This window comes from Pelodiscus sinensis, chromosome 6 (assembly GCF_049634645.1).
Source record: "Pelodiscus sinensis isolate JC-2024 chromosome 6, ASM4963464v1, whole genome shotgun sequence".
NCBI classification, from domain to species: Eukaryota; Metazoa; Chordata; order Testudines; family Trionychidae; genus Pelodiscus; species Pelodiscus sinensis.
This window is the reverse complement of record NC_134716.1, coordinates 102,585,088-102,598,699: the sequence shown is the minus strand read 5'-3', so window position 1 is coordinate 102,598,699 and position 13,612 is coordinate 102,585,088. Positions and strand designations below refer to the sequence as shown.

At 44.7% G+C, this 13,612-nt stretch overlaps 1 protein-coding gene across 1 annotated transcript in view; it reads right to left on the bottom strand.

Annotated features, from left to right (window-relative positions):
- The window catches only part of OXCT1 (3-oxoacid CoA-transferase 1), a 138,985-nt gene that overhangs the window by 41,471 nt on the left and 83,902 nt on the right, over positions 1-13,612 (bottom strand). The window lies entirely within an intron of this gene.

The window sequence follows — 13,612 nt, the reverse complement described above, 5'->3', positions numbered from 1 at the left end:
CCCAGAGAGGGTGGACCAAAGACAATGATCAAGCGATTTGTCTCCTGCCATCCCTCTCCAGCCTCTGACAGAGGCCAAGGACACCATTTTATCCCCTGGCTAATAGCCTTTTATGGACCTAACCTCCATGAAATTATCAAACTTCTCTTTAAACTCTATTATAGTCCTAGCCTTCACAGCCTCCTCTGGCAAGGAGTTCCACAGGTTGACTACACGCTGTGTGAAGAAGAACTTTCTTTTATTGGTTTTAAACCTGCTCCCCATTAATTTCATTTGGTGTCCTCTAGTTCTTCTATTTAGGGAACTAATAAAAAACTTTTCTTTATCAGCCTTCTCCACACCACTCATGATTTTATAGACCTCTATCATAGCCCCCATCAGTCTCCTCTTTTCTAAACTGAAAAGTCCCAGTCTCTTTAACCTCTCTGCATATGGGACCCGTTCCAAACCCCTAATCATTTTAGTTGCCCTTTTCTGAACCCTTTCCAAGGCCAAAATATCTTTTTTGAGGTGAGGAGACCACATCTGTACACAGTATTCAAGATGTGGGTGTACCATAGTTTTATACAGGGGCAGTAAGATATTCTGGGTCCTATTTTCTATCCCTTTCCTAATAATTCCTAGCATCCTATTTGCCTTTTTGACCGCCGCTGCACACTGCGTGGAAGTTTTCAGAGAACTGTCCACGATAACTCCAAGATCTCTTTCCTGATTTGTCATAGCCAAATTAGCCCCCATCATACTGTACGTATAGTTGGGGTAATTTCTCCCCATGTGCATTACTTTACACTTATCCACATTAAATTTCATTTGCCATTTTGTTGCCCAATCACTCAGTTTGGTGAGATCTTCTTGGAGTCCCTCACAGTCTGCTTCTGTCTTGACTATCCTAAACAGTTTTGTATCATCTGCAAACTTTACTACCTCACTGCTTACCTCTTTCTCTAGATCATTTATGAATAAGTTGAAAAGGATTGGTCCCAGGACTGACCCTTGGGGTACACCACTAGTTACCCCTCTCCAATCTGAAAATTTACCATTTATTCCTACCCTTTGTTTCCTGTCTTTTAACCAGTTCACAATCCAAGAAAGGACCTTCCCTCTTATCCCATGGCCATGTAATTTACACAAGAGCCTTTGGTGAGGGACCTTGTCAAAGGCTTTCTGAAAATCCAAGTATACTATATCTACTGGATCCCCCTTGTCCGCATGTTTGTTAACCCCTTCAAAGAACTCTAATAGATTAGTAAGACAGGATTTCCCTTTACAGAAGCCATGTTGACTTTTGTCCAACAAATTATGTTCTTCTACATGCTTCACAGTTTTATTCTTTACTATTGTTTCTACTAACTTGCCCGGTACTGAAGTTAGACTTACCGGTCTGTAATTGCCAGGATCGCCTCTAGAGCCCTTTTTAAATATTGGTGTCACGTTCGCTACCTTCCAGTCATTAGGTACGGAAGCCGATTTAAAGGATAGATTACAAACCACAGATAATAGCTCAGCAATTTCCCATTTGCATTCTTTTAAAACCCTTGGATGAATGCCATCTGGTCCCGGACATTTGTTAACATGAAGTTTTTCTACTTCTTCCAAAACCTCCTCTAATGACACTTCAATCTGGGACAGTTCCTCAGATTTACCCCCCACAAAGGACGGTGCAGATTCAGGAATCTCCCCAACGTCCTCAGCCCTGAAGACTGAAGCAAAGAAATCATTTAGTTTCTCCGCAATGGCTTTATCGTCCTTGATTGCTCCTTTTATAGCTCGATCATCTAGGGGACCCACAGGTTTTTTAGCAGGCTTCCTGCTTCTAATGTACTTAAAAAACATTTTGTTATTTCTTTTAGAGTTTTTGGCTAGCTGTTCCTCAAAATCTTTTTTCGCTTTTCTTATTACATTTTTACTCTTGATTTGACAGTGTTTATGTTCTCTTCTATTTATCTCACTAGGATTGGACTTCCACTTCTTAAAAGATACCTTTTTGTCCCTCACTGCTTCTTTTACATGGTGGTTAAGCCATGGTGACTCTTTTTTAGGTCTCTTGCTATGTTTTTTAATTTGGGGTATACATTTAAGTTGGGCCTCTATTATGGTGTCTTTAAAAAGTTTCCATGCAACTTTCAGGGATTTGGCTCTAGTCACTGTGCCTTTTAATTTCTGTTTAACTAACCTCCTCATTTTTGTGTAATTCCCCTTTTTGAAATTAAATGCCAGGGTGCTGGACTGCTGAGGTGTTCTTCCCACCACAGGAATGTTGAATGTTATTATATTATGGTCACTATTCCCAAGCGGTCCTGTAACGGTTATATCCTGGACCTGATCCTGCACTCTACTCAGGACTAAATCGAGAATTGCCTCTCCCCTTGTGGGTTCCTGCACCAGCTGCTCCAAGAAACAGTCATTTAAGCCATTGAGAAATTTTATCTCCGCTTCTCTTCCTGAGGTGACATGTATCCAGTCAATATGGGGGTAATTAAAATCCCCCACTATTACAGAGTTCTTTATTTTGGTAGCCTCTCTAATCTCCCTTAGCATTTCAATGTCAGTATCGCTGTCCTGGTCAGCTGGTCGGTAATATATCCCTACTGCTAATTTCTTATTATTGGAGCATGGAATTACTATCCATAGCGATTCTATTGAACATGTTGATTCACTTAATATTTTTATTTCGTTTGATTCTACATTATCTTTCACATACAGTGCCACTCCGCCACCCACCCGGCCTGCTCTATCCTTTCTATATATTTTATATCCCGGTATGATTGTGTCCCACAGATTTTCCTCATTCCACCAGGTTTCAGTGATGCCTATTATGTCAATCTCCTCATTTAATACAAGGTACTCTAGTTCACCCATTTTATTAGTCAGACTCCTAGCATTTGTGTACAAGCACTTTAAAAATTTGCCACTGCTTATTTGTCTGCCCTTCCCTGATGCATTGGATTCCTTTGTATGCGGTTGTTTGTCTGCCCTGGCCCATGGTTCGCCCTCTCCCCTCCTCTCTTTCTGACTACAGCTTAGAGAATCTCTATCAATGGATTCTCCTCTAAGGCTGTGTCTAGACTCAGGGTTTTTTTCGAAAAAAAGTAGCCTTTTTTCGAAAAAACTTCACCTGCGTCTAGACTGCAGCCACGTTCTTTCAAAATTAAATCGAAAGAATGCAGCTTTTCTTTCGACGGTGGTAAACCTAATTCCACGAGGAAGAACGCCTTCTTTCGAAAGTGCTCTTTCGAAAGAAGACGTTCTTGAAAGCAAACAGGCTTTTTAGAAAGAGAGCATCCAGACTCACTGGGTGCTTTCTTTCGAAAAAGCGGCTTGCTTTTTCGAAAGTTCCGCGTGCAGTCTAGACGCTCTCTTTCGAAAGAGGCTCTTTTGAAAGTATCTTTTGAAAGAGCCTCTTTCGAAAGAGGCTTGCAGTCTAGACATAGCCTAAGAGAAGTCTCCCTCTGATTTACGCGCATCTCCGCACCAATCGGCTTTCCCCCATCTCTTAGTTTAAAAACTGCTCTACAGCCTTTTTAATGTTTAGTGCCAGCAGTCTGGTTCCACCCTGGTTTAGGTGGAGCCTATCCTTCCTGTATAGGTTCCCCCTCTCCCAAAAGTGTCCCCAGTTCCTAATAAATCTAAACCCCTCTTCCCTACACCATCATCTCATCCACGCATTGAGACTCTGAAGCTCTGCCTGCCTACCTGGCCCTGTGCGTGGAACTGGAAGCATTTCCGAGAATGTCACCATAGAGGTCCTGGATTTCAGTCTCTTTCCTAGCAGCCTAAATTTGGCCTCCAGGACATCTCTCCTACCCTTCCCTACGTCATTGGTACCTACATGTACCATGACCACCGGCTCCTCCCCAGCACTACACATAAGTCTATCTAGATGCCTCGAGAGATCCGCAACCTTCGCACCAGGCAGGCAAGTGACCATACGGTTCTCCCGGTCATTGCAAACCCAACTATCTATGTTTCTAACGATCGAATCACCCACTACTAACACCTGCCTCTTCCTAACTGGCATTCCCTCCCCCTCAGAGGTCTCCTCAGTGCGAGAGGATACCGCAACATCCTCTGGGAGTAGGGTCCCAACTATGGGATGGTTTCCCTCTGCCCCCATTGAATGCTCTGTTCCCTTGAGACTTTCATCCTCCTTAAGAGGACTAGGGCTCTCAGCCTGAAGGTGGGACTGTACTACAGTGTCCCGGAAAGTCTCCTCCCTTAGCTCCTCGAGTTCAGCCACCCTGGCCTCCAAAGCCAGAACTCTGTCTCTGAGGGTCAGGAGCTCCTTGAAACGGGTGCACACACATGCCACCCGCCCACAGGGCAGGTAATCATACATGTTACACTTGACACAAACAGGATAGCCCCCACTCTGCTGCTGGGCTTCTGTCTCCATTTTTCTAATGAATAAGTTTAAGTATAAACTGGGATTCTTTTTAAACCTCTGGAGTATAGATTATTCTAAGACTTATGTTTTAAAGAAGGTCAGAAGTCACTAGTGCCCTCTAACCTCCCCCTCTAAACTCCCTCTCCAAACTCTCCTGTTAGCTGTTCCTGTTCCCGCTCTCCCTGGTCGCTGAGTCACAGGCTTATATAGCTCCTCCCCCTCCTCCCGACTGAGGCTCAGCCAATTAACAGAGGCTTCTAGATTTCAAACCTTTTAGAAGCTCCTTCAAACAAACCAACCAACCAACCAACCAAACCAAACCAAACCAAACCACATAAACACAAGCTCAGCACACTGCAAATAACTCCCCCACACACAAACACACACTCCAGACAGCCACTTACCACAAGGTCCCGTTTTTACTCCTCCTTTACCTGGAGAACTCCCTCTCCAAACTCTCCTGTTAGCTGTTCCTGTTTCAGTTTTAGGAACTGTCTACACAGCAGGAAGTTTGAGAAAGAGCACTCTTCCTCCGACTTCCCTTACTCATTGTAAAATGAGGGTTACAGGAGTCGGAGTAAGAAGTCCTCCAGCTTGACAGTATTTTGACATGTTGAAATAACTGCTGGTAGTGTAGATGTGGACTATGTTATTTTGGAATAACCTTAGTTATCTTCTCCCTTTACTACCTGCTATACCTGCACAAAACAGCACGGAATTGCCTATAGCTTGTGAAGCACTTTGGGATCACTGAGAATGAAAGGTGGCATAAACACAACTGAAAATTAATAGTTATTGTGTATGTTTTTGTGTGTGTCATGTGTTCATTTACATGAGCCTGTCCTCCAAATCCAAAACCACTAAGTGAATTATAGCACTGACTACCGTATCAGACTTTAAATTACAGCAGAAGAACATGCAGAGATAGAGTTAATTTTCTTAGTTATGAGTTTTAATTCTTTAAAGTTGACTATAGATGATGCAGCTGTACTTACAGATATCTTTGACAATTGGAACACCTAGTGTTCCATCTCCAGAAAGAGAGACATACCACTTTTTAAGTGCACTGTATCTAATATTCTTGTCAGCAAGTTAAAGAAGTATGGATTGGATAAGTGGACTGGCTAGACTGTCAGGCCCAACAGGTAGTGATCAATGACTCGATAGCTGGTTGGTGGTCAGTTTCAAGCAGAGTGCCCCTAGGATCAGTTCTAGGACTGATTTTGTTCAACATAAGCTATGTCTATACTGCAGAGATTTTCCAGGGTACTGGAGGTATCCCAGAAAAAACTCTGCCGCATCCAAGGAATGCATCCGCTTTTTCGGAACAGTTTCCAAAAAAGGAGGTGCATTCTTTCCAAAACAGGACTTTTTTTCTGAAGTTTGGCACTGTGTAGATGGACCAAATTTCAGAAAAACCTCTTTTAAAGGAAAAAAAAGGCAGAAAAAGATACGAAAATTCTTAACGGCAATTTGTGTTTCCCTTTCCAACTTTTCCCTACAGTGTAGACATAGACATCTTTATTAATGACCTGGATGAGGGGATGGATTGCACCCTCAGCAAATTTGTGGATGACACTAAGCTAAGGGGAGAGGTAGATACGTTGGAGGGCAGGGATAGGGTCCAGTGACCTAGACGGATTAGAGGATTGGGCCAAAAGAAATCTGATGAGGTTCAACAAGGACAAGTGCAGAGGCCTGTCCTTGGGATGGAAGAATCCCAAGCATTGTTACAGGCTGGGGACCAAATGGCTAAGTAGCAGTTTGTAGCCAGACAGACCAACCTCCCATATCATCCATCTTATTTGCCTCTCTGAAGCATACAGGGCAGAGAAGGAGCAGTAAAATCAGTATAGTCTATGCTGGCTCATCTGATCCTGAGAAGCTGAAAACATAGATATGTGGAGAGAGAGCGATTAAGTCAATAGGCTGGCCTCGAGGCTGCGAGAACTGCCCCGGCTGGCACCCATGTTGATTCGAACACACACACAGTCCCTGGGAGAGGAATTTCCCACTGAGAAAGAATCCCCAGTAATTCCAATTTAGTTCTCTCTCTTACAAGTGTAAATTAAGTTAACAACTCCCTTGTAAGAACTGGTCTCACAAAAGGCAGACCAGCACTATTTGGCATCACAGATAAGAAAGAGAAATACGTGACCCAAAATGGGTATAAAAGATGGGTCCAGCACACACTCACTTTGAGTGTCATTCTACCCTCTACCTGCTGGTCGGGTTAGGTGTTTGACCTCCCGAGGTTCTATGGGGATGCCCACTTCGTATTTTCGTCTTTCCTAGGAATTGAGGGACCGGCCCTGGCCTGACATGCTGGAGTCGAGAGGCACAGAAGGGGGTAAAAATTGTACCTGGATGTGGTCCTCTGTCTTAAGTGTACACATAGAAAGAGTAAGCTGTTACTTGGTACCATTATTTCTATTTTTCTATCTTTATCTTCTTTGTAACCATTTTTAAGATCTATATTTTGCTAGTAGTTAAGAACTAGAGCAATAGCCATTGTAACCATATGATTTATAAGCTTCCTCAATAAACCTGTAACTGTTTAAGCTTTAACCTGACTCCTTCAGTTGCTGTAACAGAACCAGGCACAATTTAAAAAGAACTTCAGCTGGTCATTAGGGACAGTATAGGAAGAGCTTGAGCGTTTGGATGTGTGTCACACCCAGGTGGCAAAAATCCGTTGGGGCACTTCTCAGCCTCCCCGAGGCTGCCCACTGCGAAGGAATCACAGATTCTAGCAGCTAAAATATGAAGTGTAATAAGCTCTTCCTGTACACTTATTGGGGCGCCCATCAACCTCTTCCAGGTTGCCCACTGCAAGGGACACACACACACACACACACACACACACACACACACACACACACACACACACACACACACACCACACTGCCCTGACAGTCGGCTGACACAGTTCGGCCGAAAAGGACCAGGGGATTACAGTGGATGACAAGCTTGACTCCCGAGGTCTCTTCCAGCCCTATGATTCTATTGGCATGCTTATTTAAAGTACCAGTTGAGAAGGCATACAACCACAGTGCAATATTCTGTGTATTCATTAGCTTCATTCTGTTGTTCCTATGTTCCAGAAAAGGTATTTTGTTAAATCAGAACCATTATGTAGAGCAGAACATGCCATCTTCACATTAGTAATGGTAATTCAGCAGAAAAAAGTTTGGAAGAAATTTGTATCTATTGACACACAACCTACAGAAGTACTCTTTAAGATTCATCAACTTTTGCCACAGGGTATCTCTGTCTCTGGTTCAATGGTTTATCTTCTATTACATCATATCAGCAGCACCAGTATTTATGATATTAATATTAATGAATCCCTTGCAGGCATAATCCATCACTTTTAATCGCTTTTCCCCCTCTGCTCTTAAAGCTTGATATTTAATGGCTTGGGGCGGTTTTAGCAATGCAAAAGCATCATTAGTCAAAGAAACCAGCCTGGTAGTCAATATCAGATCCCCTTCTAGTCTTTTTTTGATCAAGGTGATATACAGCTTACTTGACTATGTAGGGAACTTAGAAAAATAGAGAATTAAAGATACTGCAGAAATGTAGTGTGTCATTATTTTTAAACATTCTACAGCGGTCTTTAACAAAAAAATCAATACTTACCAACCATTATCACAATGTGATTTCACAAATATTGGCAAACGTCAACTTTTTAATTGAAACCACGGCATACCTCTATTATCTACACAAAATTAAGTATTTTCTGTAGCAAGTCGCACCTGATAAAAATTCCTGTGGTTGAAGAAGTGGGACTCTCTTCTGTTCATTTCCAAGATGCATTTTGAAAATGGTATAGATAAAGTAATTGGTGGCCATGTTTTAGTGCCTTTAGACAACCTGGCACATCACCAAAACAACTGGCAGTGTAGTTGTGGTGGGTATATATAGATGGGGCAAAGTAGTGAACCTTTCTCTGATCCAAGCCACTGACATGTGCATCAAACAGTCCTGGTGTCTGAAGCCCAGCACTGATCATAGATTTGAAAGGAGCAACCAACATCAGTGCTTTTACACTGTTATGATACTGCTTACTCAAGTTGCAGCAGGAGGTGTTCACATGTGTACATCTCTCCCTATCTCAAGCACAGATCAGGCATGTATAGAGGCTAGCAATGAAGGTAAGGTGACCTGAAGCTTATATTCCATAGGGATAAGAAGGAGAAGCAGCAATGCAGGGACAGCAACCATAATTTCCTTGGATCAGGAGAGAAAATCTTAACTCCTCTGTTCTCTCATTATCCGTTTCTTTGCACTGGCTAAGAGAAGGGTCCACTGGGACATGACACTCAGGAGGGATCCCTCTTTTCCAGGTTGTAGGAAATGGAATACATATAGTTTTTGCAGCTACAAACTCCCAGGTTGATAGCTACAGCAGGTGAGAAAGTGGGAGGGACACACACACAGAGAAGTGGGTGCTGGGTTGTTGAGGAAGATGGATAAAGTGCTGAGTGATTCTCAGCCATGGAAGAGAGAGATGACTGCTAGAGAGGAGAGACAGAGACAGGAAAAAAAGATTAGGGAGAAGGAATCAGACTATAACACAAGAATTGGGGGGTGGAAATATTCCCAAGAAAAGAGATGCTGGAATAGACAACAGAAAAAGATAAACTAGCAGAAGTAAAAACAATATGGAGACAAAGTGAAAGGAGATATAGTCCAGTCTGGAAAGGCGGCAGTGATGAGGGTATGAGCAATACCTGCAGTGAAGGTCCCACCTCAGAGATGCTAAGGAATGAGCCTGGGATGGCGTGAGCTAAAAAAACTTGAGGAAGGGCTGAAGTGGAACCTTAAGAGGCAAGCAAATATCATCAGTGGCCCTGAGGGAAGAAGAAAGTCAATGTGGCAGGCAAAGGATATAAACCTTCTTGTTTTATGCAGTCAGCCTGTCATCAAGAACCTGTGGTTAGGAACAAGCTCCCCCCCCCCTTACCATGAGCAGACCAGTATCCAAGGCAACATACTGCTCTTCTTACCTCAAAACTGCTATGGGAGCCCCACTTCCATTTAAAGAAGGGAGGGAGGAAAGGGCTACAATTATTTTAACGATCCTTCCTAGTTCATTTCCTCATTATGAATGTATGCAAATACATATGTAAGCAGCAGTGTGTGAGTGGTATCAAGCTGTTAAAGAAGAGCAAGACAAGTTTCACTATGATACTTATTCAAAACTTGAAGGCTGGGATTATTACTTGCCTTCAACTGATGGAAATACCACCAGACAGAGACTAAGGGCATATAAAAATGATGAAACTACAAAAATCTAAAGCTAAGTGAAAAATGATGCAATAATGTGAAACTTTAAGTTCCCTTGATCATTAGCTTCTTGCAGTAAAAAATATATCTGTATATTACTCAACATAAATCTCGCAACAAAAAGGATATATAGAGCTCTGTGAAGTTACCTAATCATGATGACATATGATCTTATTTAAACCAGCTCCCCTTGTGGATCAGTTGCCTGCCGCCCTGCGCTGCCGCCTCTGATACAGACGCAGCAGCGTGAAGTGGCAACAGCCCCTGTCCATGGGGAGTCTGAGCTCCCCAAAGACAGAGGCTTCTTCGTGGGATCAAAGCAGCCTCTGTCTGCAGAGAGCTCAGACCCCCAGCGGACAGGGGCTGCTGCCATGAAGTAGCCTTTGCACACAGAGGGTCCAGGCTCACTTCAGACAGAGGCTGTTCCGTGAGATGCAGAGGCAGCAACGGGGAGGAGGGGGGGAATGCAAGATATAGAGGCAGCAAGAGAGGGGAATGCAGGTAGCAGACAGGATTAACCAATACATTTAAGCTGATCAGTTAATCGTATAGTCGACTATAGATTGACATCTCTAATGCTCACAATCCACAGATGTGTTAGTATACAGACTGTCCAATTGAAAGGTATCAATAAAGAACATTAGTCTAAGATAAACTAATGCTTAGAGTTCATTTGGCTAAGGACTCTAACCATAAAAATGTCCAGATTAAAATTAAAACCTCAGATTGCACCTTAAGCAAAAGCACTATAGCTGTAGACACTGTTGGTCTCCTTGTACCATTACAAGACTACTGTAAGTGAGCAAAGAGAAAATACTCCTTCCTATGTGGCAACTTTTTGAGTCCTTAAATCCAGATGGGCCATAGAGCACCAAGAAATATATGGAGAGACTTCTGCAGATTGTGCTAAAAGTTTATATCAACAGTTAGTCTATCTAAATGATAATAAATAATAATAATAATAATAGTAATAATAGTGACATACACTAGTAAAAACTCTTGAAATATGACCCTAATCCAGGGTTCTCTAATTCATGGCCCACGCCCCAAGTAGTTCCACAATCTGGCCCATGTGCAGCTGCCATTACGTGAGTTCCTGTGGCACTGGGGCGTGTCTGTACCTTTTCCCCAAGTCCAGTGCCTGCTCTCTCTCTTCCTGCCCCTACTCTGTCCTCTGTCCCTCATTACAACCTTCTCCCAAACACCATTTCCCCCGAGGGACATGGCCTTGGGGATTGCCAGGGGGTGTGCTGTGTGGTGGCAGCAGGGGTTGCGTGCCCTTGCATTCATCATGGCTCCCACTGGAGAGTGCTGGAGTACCCAATCCCTGTTGCCAACCCCAGTCCGCCCAGGGCTCTGCAGACTCATCTGAATATGGAGGAAATGTGCCATCCATAGGATGGATGGTGGCTGCCCCAAAACATCCTAAAGATGGGATGGCTCTGCACACACTTCCCCTGGGCCACAGAGATGCGCCAGGAGCAGCTCTCTAGCCCCGCTACGCTGCTGGTGATGGTGGCAAGGGTCCCCTGAAGAGTGGGATTAAATCACCGGGGGGCAGGCAGCGCTGGGAGTTATGTGGGGAGGGGACATGCAGAGACCCCTGCCTCTCTTGAGCCCTGCCAAAGAGGGGTGCTCAATGGCCCACAAGGATGATTTGTGGACTTGCCCTGGCCCTAGGTTAAATTGAGTTTGAGATCCCTGCCCGATCCTTCATGAGGATTTGCAAGTCCAGACCCTTGGTACTCACAGAATTCTAATGTGACTCCACACCATGTCACAGAATGGACTGGAATCTATCATTTCTACATACTATAATTTTAATGCATTTCCCATTCAAATATGTATGACCTATGCAATCTTCCACTCCAAGACAGGTTTTTTGTTTGTTTGTTTTTTAACACTTGCACTTAAAAAAAAAACCACATTTCAAAAATTCAGATGAGCATATCTTCCCTCAAAACAAGAAAAATCCCTATTGGATAACAAAAATTATTTTTTCAGTAAACTACATCAAGGAAAATTATTTCAGTAAGAAATGTGTTAGCTTTAAATTGCAGAAATTTAGAATGAAAAATGTTTGTGTGTGTGTAATTTAAACACATTTGGTAATCCAGAATTCAATGAGCCAAAATCATTTTCTGCAAAACAGAAGGTAAATAATTAGCTCATTTTGCATTATGTAACAGTCACATCCTCTACAAAACAAAGATGCGGTTTTCTGCTAGAACTGTATTAATTCAGTATGAAGACAAAATAAAAGTGGTTCATCAGATGACTACAAGGAAAGATATCCTACACAGTCTGTAGCACACTGGTATCTACAGTATCAAACTGATAATCATTTAACCATCTTGAGTAAAATATAACTCTGGTATAAGAGTTAGATTTAGTAAGACATTCTTTGCTCCCTACTGGTATTGATGTTGTCCTTGAGAGTTACTGAAAATGAAATGCAGAAATCTCTAATACTCATAGAAAATTTTGAAAAGGGAAACCCTAACAGCTCAAAAACTAGAAGGCAAATAAAAGGATTGCAAAATCTCATTCTTTTTAGCACGAAATCAGTTTTGGGGTCCTGATTTCAGATTTTTGGTTGCTAGAAGCTGGAAATATTGAAGGAAAAGAATACTGACATTAAAGCTGCACACATTCTTTTATTTTTTTTCTGCCACACAACCTGGTTTCTAGCTAAATTCATTCCATTGTGCTTGTCTTCTTGCCACAGATTTAAAGAAACTGTACATGTGTCTTTTCATTGAAATTCTCTCTGAACTCTATGTTGAACAAAAATTGTGTAACCGGTGCAATGGTTCCATTATCAAATGTCTCCAAAGCTCTTCAAATCTCCAGTTTTTGAACACTTATTAAAAATAACTAACTGAAGAAAGTTAGGTACCGTATATTCCGGCGTACAAGACGACCTCTGATGTTAAAAAACATCCCCCAAAAATCGGGGGTCGTCTTGTACGCCGGATGCCCCCCCGCCGGAGCCCTTCCGCGGCTTTGAAAGCCTCGGGGGAAGCCGGCGGGGGGGGGCATCCCAGGCGCGCATGGGCTGCCCCCCCGCCGGAGCCCCTCCGCGGCTTTGAAAGCCTCGGGGGAAGCCGGCGGGGGGGCATCCCAGGCGCGCATGGGCTGCCCCCCCGCCGGAGCCCCTCCGCGGCTTTGAAAGCCTCGGGGGAAGCCGGCGGGGGGGCATCCCAGGCGCGCATGGGCTCCCCCCCCGCCGGAGCCCCTCCGCGGCTTTGAAAGCCTCGGGGGAAGCCGGCGGGGGGGCATCCCAGGCGCGCATGGGCTGCCCCCCCGCCGGAGCCCCTCCGCGGCTTTGAAAGCCTCGGGGGAAGCCGGCGGGGGGGCATCCCAGGCGCGCATGGGCTGCCCCCCCACCGGAGCCCCTCCGCGGCGGCGCGGAGGGGCTCCGGCGGGGGGGCAGCCCATGCGCGCCTGGGATGCCCCGCCGCCGGCTTCCCCCGAGGCTTTCAAAGCCGCGGAGGGGCTCCGGCGGGGGGGCAGCCCATGCGCGCCTGGGATGCCCCGCCGCCGGCTTCCCCCGAGGCTTTCAAAGCCGCGGAGGGGCTCCGGCGGGGGGGCAGCCCATGCGCGCCTGGGATGCCCCGCCGCCGGCTTCCCCCGAGGCTTTCAAAGCCGCGGAGGGGCTCCGGCGGGGGGGGGGGGGGGGCAGCCCAGGCGCTCCTGGCGGCTTTGCTCCCGGTGCCTCTGGTCTGCTGGGGACCATCTCCAGCAGACCAGGGACACCGGGAGCAAAGGAGGCGGAGGGGCGCTGGGGTATAAGATGAAACCCTATCTTTTAATTAAAAAGATAGGGGGTCGTCTTATACACCCAGTCGCCCTATACGCCGGAAAATACGGTATTCTTCACCTCAATCTCTCCCACTCACTATCAGTTTAGAATTTGCAGTTTCAGAACACAGT